The following is a 12,968-nucleotide window of genomic DNA, read 5'->3' on the forward strand; positions in this document are numbered from 1 at the left end:
GAAAATTATTACAGTAACAATTATAAAGCTCTAGAAGGGATGACATGAAGGTAAGTAGAAAGCAGAAGATAGGACCAGAGTCCCCATTCCTCAAGGTATTGAAGAGAAGGACTTCCTAGAAATACCAGAGTAACCAGACTGGGGAATTTGCCCTCATAGTGTATGGAGCTGGTCCAACTATGAAGTAATGTCTCAGGCATATTACATTTTAACAGCTTTATTGAGGTATAATTCACTCATGTTACCACCATCCAATTTTAGAACATATTCTGTTTCTTCAAAAAGATCCCACATGCCCATTTGCAATCACTCCCCGCTTTCTTCTCCAGCCCTAACCAACCAGTAATCTACTTTCTGTCTCTATAGCTTTACCTTTTCTGGACATTTCATCTAAATGGAATTATACAGTATATGATCTTTTGTGTCTGGCTTCTTTCACATCTATGTTGTAGCATGAAGCAATACTTCATTCCTTCTTGCTGCTCAAGAGTATTCCATCATCTTCCACCACATTTTGTTTACCTCTTCATCAGTTGCTAGACATTTGGGTCATTCCTACTTTTGGGCTATGATGAATAATGCTGCTATGTACAGTTTTTTTTGCCTGGACATATGTTTTCATTTCTCTTGGGTGGATATTCAGAAGTGGAATTGCTAGGTCATATAATAAATTTATGTTTAACTTTTTCAGGAACAGCCAAACTGTTTTCCAACATGGCTTAACCATTTTACATTCTCACCAGCAACATATGAGCATTCCAGTTTATCCACATTCTCAAGTATATTCTAAAATCCAGATTCACATTTATTACAGCATGAAGCAGAGCCTGAATAAGGTTGGAACTAGCATCTCTGTGAACTGGGGAGTTCCCGTGGCCTTGTAATTTATTCACATTCCAAATTTCACTGAAATTTAGAAAAGAAATGATCAGAGATGTTCTTTTGAAACATGCTTGAAATCATTTAGTATCAAAACACAATACCAAAAAAAACTATATAGACCTAATCATAGAACATTTGACAAAAATATTTGTCAAAGGGGAGTTATCAAGAACCATGACAAATGAGAATGTGTTTCCCACACTAAACAGAGTTTCCCAGGGGACAAAATCTTAACTGTCAATCCTACAAACTAGCAGAAACTTGCAGAAGGCAGCAATCACAGCCAGGAACCCGAAAGAAAGTCAGGGAACGATTTCTTTAAATCTGATGCAACTTGCATTGTATCAGGTGATGAGTTGCAAAGATGAGACCCTGCTTCCAGCAAAGGAAAGAAACAGACCTGGCCTAAAGGGAACACAGAAGAGTCACAGGAATGCCCCCGCTGCTTTGAAAACCCCAGGTACCTCTTACAAGCATACTGTACTCACAAATTAAAAGAGGGGGTGGGCACCCAGAGGACTGGCAAGAGCTTTGGTTCAGAGACCACAGAGGGACACCAAACACTTTCCACACACACTTTTCCTATCTAGAAAACCACCCCCCCTGTCTGGGGCTTGGATCTCTGTCTCTCTAACATTTTACTTAAAGTGTCATATAAATTTCACTGAATGTGTACGATCTCCTTTCTTCACCTACAGGTTTCCTCCTTTGGAGGCACCCGTTTTGTTCCTAGAGATGAAGACCTAGGAGGACCTATGCTAATTACCCGCTAGCCCTCTTTCTGGTGCAATCAGCTAAGTGGAGGTTTAGGTACCCAGCTGGTCAGGTTCCAGGAGATTTCCCCTGCTAATTTTCAGTCATTCAGGAAAACAAAGGAGTAACTAAGATTGGGTTACCATGATTTTAAAGAAACCCCGTTCCTCCTTCCCTTCCCCCTGCCAAGATGTGTAGACTTCTGTATTTCACACTTTTACATCTGTTCTTCTCCAAAAATAAAAGCTGTTTATATTCAAGAAATGCTGACTACAATACCAGCATGAGTTACATCTTTGAAACACTCACAGAGAGAACATACATATTGTTCCCACCAAAGAGCATGTGCAGTTTCTTCCCAGAGCAGCACCTGGGGATAAAACTGCAGGAGAGCTCAGCAGTGCTTTTATTTATTTGTTTGCATGGAAAGAAAACTGTATTCTCTCTGACGGGTGCTAGAGTTACCAGTTAAAGAAAACAGAAGAGGGGGTGGCCTTTTAGGAACAGCAAACACTTGGCTCTGACCTTATGAAACATAAGACTACCCAGTCTCTGGCCTCTAAGAGAGTCTTAGGGGTTCAAATAGAAAACCACAGCACTCTCAAACTTAAAGGACACTTTCAACCGTGCAAATGGCTGCAAAAAAGCCATTTCAAATTCACAGTTTCCCCAGAACATAAGACACCACCAGTACTAGAAACAAAACTGTCCCAAACTTGGTCCCAGACAGAACACCTTGAAAAATGCAATTAATTCACTACCCCATCTAAAGAGTAACTAACATTTCTGATTTAAATGCTGTACAATTCCCTGATATTTTAATAATATTAAAACCTCTCCTAAGAAAGTTGGATATGTCCCCCTAATTGTCAATACTGCAAAAAACATAATCATCTTCAACCAGATTTTTTTTTTTTTTTTTTTTTTTTTTGCGGTACGCGGATCTCTCACTGTTATGGCCTCTCCCGTTGCGGAGCACAGGCTCCGGACGCACAGGCTCAGCGGCCATGGCTCACGGGCCCAGCCGCTCCGCGGCATGTTGGATCCTCCCGGACAGGGGCACGAACCCGTGTCCCCTGCATCGGCCGGCGTACTCTCAACCACTGCGACACCAGGGAAGCCCCAGATATTTTTTATAGCCAGTCTACCGATTATTATCTAACCATATCTTTCTCCTTTAAAAATAGATGTTCCAAGAGGGCTCTTTGAATTCAGTTTTTCAAAAGCATCTTCCCCAGCAGTGAGTATGAAATAAAATGTTGATACATGCTCATTATAAAGTTGTGTACAAAGCTGCCTTAACAACCTTAATCATCATCAACCTTCCCCCCAAAAGAAAGACATGCAATATAAGCAGTGTGTTTATCTAAGAACTGTAGATTAAATAACAACATAGGGCATCTTTGTGGCTAGGTCAGAGATGTTTACGGATTGTTGTTACAAGGAATGTCTGTGGGATTTCTCTGTAAGGAAATCCTCTAACCTGCTGTCTAGATTCCAAACGTCCATTCCATTTTCCAAGCCTCAAGAAATAAACAACCCAAAGATTTCAGACTGCAAACAAAAGAAGGGATGAAAGAGTTTGTGAATACAACTCTTTTTTTCAGCTTCTAGGCAAATGTCAACACCTTCTGGGGCTTTAAACAGAATCCCTACAGATCCATAGGGAAAAACAGGAAATTAACACCAGAAGGATGCATCTTCTTGATCATGGAGATGGGGCTTTTTCTGGCCCCTGAATAAACTTGCTAATAAAAAAAAAAAATGGCAATGCAAAGAACAGTCCAGGATTATCAGCTGAAATGGTATCAGGTGACACTCGATACCATTTCAAGTATTCCCCTTTCTTACGAACAATTCATACACATAAAATATTAGTGTGAAGTTTTAAAGTCCACATTCTTAAAAGTATGTGCCTTCCACAATTTGAGGCCACAAGCCTTAAGAAAAAGTTGCAGTTACCTTATATAAATGACTATTTCCTACTCTGCAACATTGTCAGGCAATGTGGAAGCTGCTGAAACGAGGATCTCACTTTGAGAACCACTGTTTAGGCAATTAGCCTGTCAAGCAGCTCTTAGAAAATCACAATGCACAGGATCACGTTTACTGAGAATCAACCAGCCGCAGAAGCCTCTTCTATCTACTGGATAAGCCATGCTAGTCCTTGCTCCAAACACTCTCAAAATTGCCAACACAGGACGTACATGCAAGAGGACAATACACAGACACATGCCCAAAACAGCAAGAAATCATTACCATGGTGAGACTAAAGACGTTTCATTTCTCCAGTGCGTTTCTTTATGATGTATCCTACTGCGCAGTTTAATGTATTTTTCTCAGATAGAAATTACTAAACCACAATGCATAGCCGTTCTCCCTCTCACTACCCCACTTCATTTCACTTACTAATGGGAGTTTCATCTGAGGCCAGGGCACAAAATGTGGTGAAGGAGCCCATTTTAAAGCTTATTTATATTATTAATATTTTAGTGTCTGTAAGGACCAAAGCCATGATCAACACTCAGTCCTTAATGGTCAGAAATCAAGCAGAGGCATTGATAAGGTGCAGATATAATCTAAACCTGCCATCAGGCTGAACAAAACGATGTGCGCAAACAGTCCAACAGACGCCCAAGCTCTAACTCTCCAATTATTGCATAGGTTTTTAAAGCATTAACTTCAAATGCACACTTTTCTCATGACCCTGTTCTGGATTTAAGTGCATTTATATCCAGATTATAATCAGAAAGCGTATTTAATTAGATATTGTTTGCAAGTACTTTGAGATATAAAGTGCTCTATAAATGCTAAATATTATTATTTAAATACAGTTTGCAATTACTGCTTACAACCTATTCCACCCGCCACACTGCTATAATTGGATTACAGGAAGCCCAAAAAAAAAAAACCACCTAGAAGTAGAAATGATGAAACCATGTGCACGTGAAGCTCAGATTTTTACCCTAGGTATAAATAATTCATAGGCATTTTAAATGGAGGGTTAGGTTGTAAAATCTAGTGAGATCAAGGCAGCTGGCCTCCACAAGACTGAAAACCACAAAGTTATGTTGATTTTATAAGTTTCTTACTTATAAACCAGGTGGAAAGTAGACTGTGGTCAAAAACACAGGGCTCTTTACTCTTCTAGCTGCCAGCTCCGTCTTCCATTTTCTCCATTCTTATCTTTAAATATCTATATCTGTCTGAAAAAAAGCGTAACTCCAGATTTTGATTTTAATAATTATCTGGCAGATAAAAGCTTGAGAATGGCTCCTGTTCTAACATGTCTTCCCATCTTGCTATCTTCTGTGATAATCACAAACTCAGTGGTCTTCAATTCTTAAAAAATGGAAACCTTTGAGCCTGATTCCACATGCCTTCCAAACACACTTGTTGGATACTTCTCCAAAGAGAAGGGCAGATTAAACATAAACGTACCTTATATACAATGTAAAAGGAAACCACTGCTAATCGCAAAATGGTTCACATTTTATGCTTTCATGTTTTTAGACAAGAAAAAGGACAATTAACATGCTCTAAGCTGATCTTGGTTATTTAAAAAACAAAATCACAAGGGAAGAAATATTTTGGAAATAACACTTAAAACACAACTATGCTCATCAAAGAGATCCTGTGCCTCAAACGAAAGTCTTCTGGGAAATCTGTGAACCCAGCGAGATAATACATCAGATAATTCTGATGTCATGACAAGGTCAAATACTGGCCATGTGAGTTACTATGGGCACTGACTTTAGGGTAGGTCAATCGTAAGTTCGGCCATTTAGAAGCTTCATGACCTTTGGTAGATTAATTGATTTTTCCAAGCCTCATGCATTCATCTGTACACTTACCTCACAGGAAATTGGGAGATAATTTGACAATGTCAAGAACCTTAAAGATCATTTATAACTTTCACTGTAAATTACACTTCTAAGAAGTTATTCAAAGGAAACAGAGATATATACAAAGACTTATGTATAAGGATAAATAATGTATAATGTATAAAAATAATGTGTACAAAGACTTATATATAAGGATGTTTGATTATCAAAGCACCATCTGCATGAGTTGAAAAGTTGGAAATAGCCAAAAGTTTCATCAGTAGGAATTGGTTAAATATATTATGATGCATCCCCACAGTAAAATGCTAAGTGGTCCTTAAAACATACGATTAGAAATTTGAACACTGACTGAATGAAGAAATTAAAAATTACATTTCTTAGGCATGATTATGGTCTTGCAGTTATGTGATTTTTAAGTTTATCTTTTAGAAATACTGAAATATTTACAAGTGAAAAGATATGATGCTTCAAAATAATATGGGAGAGGAAGAGGATGGGGGTGTAGATAAAATAAGATTGGGTACAAGCGGAAAATTGTTCATCTGGGGGCTCATTACACTACTCTACTTTTTAAAATAACTTTATTTAGATTTAATTGACATTCCATAAATTCACCCTTTTGAAGTATACAAGTGATTTTTAGTAAATGCACGGAGTTGAGCGAGCATCACCACGACCAGGACACGAGCAGTCTCTTCCTACACCCCCTCTCCTCCAGCTCCAGCAACCCCTAATCTACTTTCTGTCTCTATGGATTTGCCCATTCTGGACATTTCATATAAATGGAATTATATAACATGGGGCCTTTTGTGTCTGGCTTCTTTCACTTAGCATAATGTTCATCCATGGTATCGCGTGTATCAACACTTCCTTTCGTTACTGAATAATACGCCGTCTTAAGAATATAATGCATTTTGTTCATTCATTCATCAACTCATGGATGTTTAGGTTGTTTCCCCTCTTTGGCTATTATGAATAATGCTACTAAAAATATTGGTGTACAAGTTTTTGTGTGAATGTATGTTTTCAATTCTCTTTGGTATATACCTAGGACTGGAATTGCTGGGGCACATGGTAACACTTTGAGGAGCTGCCGACCTGTTTTCCTAAGTGGCTGCACCATTTTACATTCCCACCAGCAATGTAAGAGCATTCCAGCAATCCATCTACTTTTACGTAAGTTTTAAGCTCCCCATGATAAAGAATTTTTTTAAATTTTGCCATAGAAAAACATTAATAGTATGGAAAATGGCTGATTATTAAGTTTTAAAAAAAAAGGTTGTAGATAATATATACAACATAATCTTAATTTTTTTAAACTATCCATTTAGCTATGTGTAGAAAAAACTACTAAGCCATATACCAAAATATATATGTGGTTACCATTGGGAATCATGAATTCTTTTTCTTTTTTCTCCATTTTCCAAGTTTTCTGCAATGATCATGCATTGCTTTTATAATGAGAACAACAAAAAGCTTTTTTTAATTTAAACATACTTTTAACAATCCAGCAGTCTTTGCTCCCGTTCCCAACCTACATTTTCCAGACCCTGGAGCCCCAGAGGTCATCCTGGTGGGATTCCTAAGAAAATCAAAAATACGCATTGCCAGGCTTCCCTGGTGGCACAGTGGTTGAGAGTCTGCCTGCCAATGCAGGGGACACAAGTTCGAGCCTTGGTCTGGGAAGATCCCACATGCCGCGGAGCAACTGGGCCCGTGAGCCACAACTACTGAGCCTGCCTGTGCTCCACAGCAGGAGAGGCCGCAATAGTGAGAGGCCCGCGCACCGCGATGAAGAGTGGCCCCCGCTCGCCGCAACTAGAGAAAGCCCTCGCACAGAAATGAAGACCCAACACAGCCAAATAAATAAATAAATTTTTTTTTTTTTAAATACACATTGCCTTCATGAAGCTTGCTGTGTAGTAGTAAATATAAGCCAAGACAGAAAGTTCTGAGGTCTAAAAAAAAAGTTATGAGATCAGTTCGGAGAGGATTTACAAGTGAGAGGGCTAATTTCTATCTGAAAGGATCAGGGCAAATTTGGTGGAAAAGGTGGCATTGGAATGCTGAGTGCTGGGGTAGTAGGTACAGAAAAAGAGAATAAGGTAGGTCACCCCCTAAAGAGCATCCATGGGGAGAAGGAAGCTGTTCCCTATGGCAAGTGAGAAGGAATGTCGTTAACTGCAGGGCATGGGGCGGGGCCCAGCTGGATTTTAACTGGTCTTGAAGTAAAGAGTTTAGTCTTTGTTCTGTAGACTGTGAGGAGTCGGGGAAGGCCGTGAATTAAAAATACCCAGACTGGGCTTCCCTGGTGGCGCAGTGGTTGAGAATCTGCCTGTCGATGCAGGGGACACGGGTTCGAGCCCTGGACTGGGAAGATCCCACATACCGCGGAGCAACTGGGCCCGTGAGCCACAACTACTGAGCCTGCCTGTGCTCCGCAGCAGGAGAGGCCACGATAGTGAGAGGCCCGCGCACCGCGATGAAGAGTGGCCCCCGCTTGCCACAGCTAGAGAAAGCCCTTGCAAAGAAACGAAGACCCAACACAGCCAAAAATTAATTAATTAATTTTTTAAAAAATAAAATAAATACCCAGACTGAAACTGTGCTTTAGGAAGACTAACGTGGCTGCAATGCACAAGGGAAACTGGCCAGGAGAAGGCTGGAGGCAACGGGACCCAGGCAACAGATATTAAGGAAAGATGTTTAAGGTTGGGGTAAAACAAAATGTGTTTTGAGAATTTCCAGGCACCCCCTTGAGATAAGTAGAGGCAGCCTGGGCATGTAAAAAAAGTGGATAGAGAATCAGCTTTCTCTAGAGGGAAATCAGCTTCCAACCAGAATGGAAGAAATTATAAGCAGAATTCATCCAACATTTTCTATTTAAGTCCTCCCTCTCTCTCCGCTAGGAACCTCATATTTCTATGTGCAGAATAACATTTCTTACAAAACTATCACCCAGATTTTCTTGGAATTCTCAGCACGCTGCTAGTTCAGGCCCTCTTCTCACAGAGCTACTCCCCCCCCCCACAGAAATGGAAGAACCAACTGAACATGAAAGCATCTTTCAGACACAAGTTATCCCAAATTCTATGAGAAACGCAGACTCAGACTGATTCTGCTCAGCTGGTCAGGGCTGCCATGACTTGATCACAGTAGCTCAAAGCTGGGTGGGCTTTAGAACCACTATCACTGAAAGAAGGAATGGCGTAGAACAAGAAGGGCACGGAAGATTAATTCCAGGGCAGACAGAGACACAGAAAGAAGAAAGGGCCAACCAGCAAGACTCAAAGTTACGAGATTTCAAAGAGCCTTACTGATAAGGGGGGAAAATATGATATACCCATAAAAGAAAAGTGTTGGGTATTCTTTCATCAACAAAATATTCCATGACCTCCTAAGTCAATAATTTGGCAAACAGCAAACCATGACTTATATTAGCTTTTGTACAAAGATTACTCCAGTTAATAATGAACACTGAAAATGATTACACATATTTCTCTGATGTTCTGATAACTACCACTACACCCTATTTTATTATGAGAACGTCATGGCAAAGAAAACACCTGTTTAATATCTCTAAAAAACAGCACATATATCTAATTAAAAAACTTATGCTATTATCATTTTAAGATACCGTTATCTTAGCAATTCATGCAACGTTACTAAATTCTCATTTAAGACCAAATTTAATTAATTGCTCTGGGGTAATGAATTACTAATGTTGCAAGATTTCTTGAAGCCCATGAGACCTCTCACCAGAAGGTTTTAAATACTGGACTAGTAGTGTATCATTTCAGGCATCCACTCCCTGTCCCACCTCACACACACACAAACTTTGAAAAGGCACAGGCACAATATATGTGTTTTTATTTGCATAATGGTTAATCCATAAAGAGGAGAAAAAGTCTTTAAAAAAAGAAAAGAAGAAGTTTTTAATGAATAATGCTGATACTTGATACTGGTTTAGAAATATGCTAATCTCCAAAAAGTTTCTGGGCTGAACTCACCTCGAGCAAAGGTCAACCCAGGCCATCAGAGGGTCAGACAGAGACCATGAAAGGTCAACATAAGGCCATACTGATACATTCAAAGGAAAAAGTACTATTAAAAAGATGCACGACCTTCTGATATCTTTTTCTCAGGATCATTTTCTGTTACACACAATCATTGGGATCAAATGTTGGTGGAATCAAGTTTCCCATAAAATTCTATTTAATCATGGAATAGCATATCTGTGTAGTGCTTTACAGTTTTCAAAGCACTGCCATAAATGCTTATTGATTTTTGAAACCTGTGTATGAGGAAGGCAAGCAGTTGTGATCATTCCCATTTTTGAGTTAATTACGGACAAAGGACTGATCCAAAGTCACAGGATTAATAAGACATGGACACAGAACCCAGGGCTCAGTCCACTCCATTAACTCATTCATTTATTCAACTAACTGGGACCATGGACTCAGAGATGAACGAGACCTAGCCTCTGGCCCCAAGGAGCCCACAGTTTAGTGAGCAAGTAGAAAGAAAACCCCATACCATTTATAATACAAACGTAAAAAGCATAGCAGGAAGAATACATGCAAGTCTTCCAGATGAGGTCAATTCTTAAACCTAGGTTTCAATGGAGAAAAAAAATATCTAAGCCCAGCAGGGAGTGAGGGGTAGAGGGAGAAAGACAAGCAGAGGTCATCCAATTCTGTTCAAACAGAAAAGTGAGTGTGAGTCCTGGCAGAAACTTAAGAGTATGAAGTCAGCAGCGGCCAATCTTGGCCTTGATTGCCTTACTCTGTGGGCCCAGCCACGGTGCTCAGATTCAGATGTATGCTAATCTCCAAAAAGCTTTCTGGGCTGACCTCACCTCCTATGCAATAAAGCATACTGGTGGCACATTTCATTTCTTTTAATACTGTCATATCTTGAAGGAAGCATGACTCAAGCCCTGCATCTGAATGAGTAGATTGTTTTCTATAGCCTATGTATGTACACACACATTTCATACACCCACATGGATAGTTTATATCCGTAAAACTATGTAGAATATAAGTATCCACACAGATTATAGAAAACATACATAGAACTCTATAAACCTTGCATGCAGAGACATCTGAATAACGTGTATGTCTAGACCAACCCCTTGAGATATGTTTAGATGGAAGAGGGTTACGGAGAGAGAGGTTACCATGCAGGACAACCATCTGTCCTAGATGATTCAGACAGTCATTTGCCTGCAGAGGAGGAATTGAAGGGGTTGGACAAGATGAATTCCAAAGATACTTTAAAGCTCCACGGTTTAATGTTTTATGAGCTTACCTGCATGAAGCAGTTTCTCTATTTTTGATAAATAGAATTCCATGACCCTGGTGAAATAATTCCTCTCAGCCATTTTTTTTGTGCTCAGGCAGAAAATGTATTACTGATATCTGATTTAGCCACAGACAATGTGACTTAGAGCACTGAATGAGAAGTCAGGAAACCTATATCCTCTCCCCAAACCACCCTTCTCCCCTCCCCTACTCACCCCACCTCCAAGCAGGGAGAGAGGGCTGTGTGACCTTGGGCAATAGACTTGACCTCTCTGGGCTACAGCTTCCCAGGTATTAAATGAAAGGAGTGGCTAAGTGTTCAACAATTCTCTTCCAGCTCTAAATCTATGAAATCATTCCTCTCCCTCAAGACTTAGTTCTCCACAGCTCTAAAAATCAGGACTAATAAAACTGGATTCAGATCACCTCTTTTCTAACCATCCTCTCTTTTCTTACTTTTTAAAACCATCCAAATCTTGCATAATTTAAGTGATCAGTGCTTCCCTGGTTGCTCTGGTTTAAATTATGCATTGTTGCTATTTGGGGAAAATTTAGACTGGGTCCAGTCTGGGATCACTGGCTGAGAACAATAAGCCCCCAAAGTGAGAAAGGATAAAGGCCTCTCCAGACAGGATCTGCTTTTAATGCATTGAGCACAGAGTTTACAAAAAGGGCATTGATTGTGTAAAGAGCCACCAAAACAGCAAGGGACTGGTAAGGCTGCAGTAAATTCTCCTAGATGCCACTGACCTTGGCTGCATTTCAGGGGTCAGGCATTCCCCAGGAAGTTCTCAGCAGGCAGGCTTTCCTGAGGATTTAGGAACAAATGAGACCTCTCATCTACATGAGCCCATCTCTCTTAATCTGGGAAAAAAGAAAAAGATCATCTGCCCTCTGATTTGTGGAGATGACCTCTGTGGCCTTTGGACTCAGCTCCAGGCCTGCACAACTCACCCACCACAAGACTGGTCGCAGACCCCTGACCTCTGGGAGGCAATTGTCCCCACATCTGCACTTAAGTCCTCCTGCTAGCAGTTCCCCATCTCCTGGGCTAGCTGGAAGCTGTATCCCTCCCTCTTTCCACACCTCCTGCAGACAGAAATACAGTGGCAAAGCACTAAAACCCAAGCCACAAAGAGCAATTTCAGTGAATTGTGCAAAGATATCTTTTCAAAATACTGATCTCCCAAGCGCAGATCTCCCAGGTGTGAATTGAACTCCAGGTCGGCCGAGGAGCCCTTGTGGTTGCTCATAAGCTTGCAAGCTCTGGGTATCTCTGAAAACCTTCCCCAGGAAAAAGCCCACAAGGGACACCTCCAGACCAAGCCCAACTACAATCGTATAAGAGCGCTATCCATTAGAGAAGCAACGTTGAGATTCCGGCTCAGGGAAATCGCAAGATTTGCCCATTGTTCAGACTCCCATCCCCCCGCCCCGTCCTCCTCCCCAGCTTTGCCACTTTTCTCTACCCTGAAGTCTGGGCCATCCATCCACCTGATTAACCCGCTGGCAGAAACTCCCAGCGCAGAAAGTAGGGCAAATGAACACACACAGTCAGTAAAGCAGGGAGCCACAGACTTGGCCAAAGCACCCACCCCGTTACCAACCTCCACCCCCAGCGGCCCAGGGGGCAGCGGGTTCTGAATGTGGCCTTTCGGCGCCAGGGAAATAGCTTACTGTAATAACGCATGAATGAGCTTTTGCTACCCAACTATCAAAAAAAGCCATTTCAAATGGCATCTCTGCTCCTTCTCAGCCCCTTGGCTGCCTCCCAGAAACCTCACCTCTGAGATGGAAGGATTAAGGAGAAGGGGAGGGGGAGTTGAAAAGAGGAGGGTAGGTCAGGAGAGAGAGGATTAACGAGACTAAAGAAAAAGTACCACTTTGACCATAAAGGTAGTTCTTTAAAATAACAGTGAAGAAGGCAATGTCAAGGCAAGTACTGAAGATTCAGGTATACAACCCCAAGATTTAGCATCTAACAATGTATTCTTCAGGAGGGCGTGGGAACTTCCAAGCTTCACCTATCCTGCCTGTCTCTGTGTTGATAGCCACCATCAGTTCGGTCTCACCGACCCTCCCTGCCTCGTGTATATACAATCGCTTTTTTAAAAAAATTTATTTTTAGTTCAAGAGAGGAAAAAGCCGTGCTAAGATTGGTAGCCCATCCTTCTCAGACCCCCGC

At 41.0% G+C, this 12,968-nt stretch overlaps 1 protein-coding gene and 1 long non-coding RNA gene across 9 annotated transcripts in view; one reads left to right on the top strand and one right to left on the bottom strand.

Moving 5' to 3' along the window:
• Nucleotides 1-12,968, bottom strand: part of TNIK (TRAF2 and NCK interacting kinase) — a 423,010-nt gene that overhangs the window by 408,511 nt on the left and 1,531 nt on the right. The window lies entirely within an intron of this gene.
• Nucleotides 1,176-7,362, top strand: LOC137224909 (uncharacterized). 2 transcript variants are annotated; one of them, XR_010943568.1, is made up of 4 exons: nucleotides 1,176-1,342; nucleotides 2,823-2,875; nucleotides 6,532-6,623; nucleotides 7,028-7,362. It is a non-coding gene; the product is annotated as an uncharacterized lncRNA (long non-coding RNA). The 2 variants fall into 2 exon arrangements; XR_010943567.1 differs by having other exon boundaries at nucleotides 1,177-1,342; nucleotides 7,137-7,362.

The sequence above is a fragment of the Pseudorca crassidens genome, chromosome 5, assembly GCF_039906515.1.
Source record: "Pseudorca crassidens isolate mPseCra1 chromosome 5, mPseCra1.hap1, whole genome shotgun sequence".
Taxonomy (NCBI): Eukaryota; Metazoa; Chordata; class Mammalia; order Artiodactyla; family Delphinidae; genus Pseudorca; species Pseudorca crassidens.